This window comes from Bison bison, unplaced genomic scaffold (assembly GCF_000754665.1).
Source record: "Bison bison bison isolate TAMUID 2011002044 unplaced genomic scaffold, Bison_UMD1.0 scf7180017864053, whole genome shotgun sequence".
Classification (NCBI taxonomy): Eukaryota; Metazoa; Chordata; class Mammalia; order Artiodactyla; family Bovidae; genus Bison; species Bison bison.
The window spans coordinates 43,540-44,154 of record NW_011494625.1 but is presented as its reverse complement, the minus strand read 5'-3'; the positions used below and the strand labels follow the sequence as shown (position 1 = coordinate 44,154).

Sequence of the window (615 nt, the reverse complement as noted above, 5' to 3'; positions counted from 1 at the left end):
ACGATGGTGTGATCACTGACCTAGAGCCAGACATCCTGGAATGTGAAGTCAAGTGGGCCTTAGAAAGTATCACTACGAACAAAGCTAGTGGAGGTGATGGAATTCCAGTTGAGCTATTCCAAATCCTGAAAGATGATACTGTGAAAGTGTTGCACTCAATATGCCAGCAAATTTGGAAAACTCAGCAGTGGCCACAGGACTGGAAAAGGTCAGTTTTCATTCCAATCCCAAAGAAAGGCAATGCCGAAGAATGCTCAAACTACTGCACAATTGCACTCATCTCACACGCTAGTAAAGTAATGCTCAAAATTCTCCAAGCCAGGCTTCAGCAATATGTGAACCGTGAACTTCCAGTTGTTCAAGCAGGTTTTAGAAAAGGCAGAGGAACCAGAGACCAAATTGCCAACATCCACTGGATCATGGAAATAGCAAGAGAGTTCCAGAAAAACATCTATTTCTGCTTTATTGACTATGCCAATGCCTTTGACTGTGTGGATCACAATAAACTTTAGAAAATTCTGAAAGAGATGGGAATACCAGACCACTTGACCTGCCTCTTGAGAAATTTGTATGCAGGTCAGGAAGCAACTGTTAGAATTGGACATGGAACAACAG

General features: G+C 42.4%; 1 long non-coding RNA gene across 1 annotated transcript in view; it reads right to left on the bottom strand.

The window, feature by feature from the left end:
* The window catches only part of LOC104985590, a 26,431-nt gene that overhangs the window by 13,881 nt on the left and 11,935 nt on the right, over window positions 1-615 (bottom strand). The window lies entirely within an intron of this gene.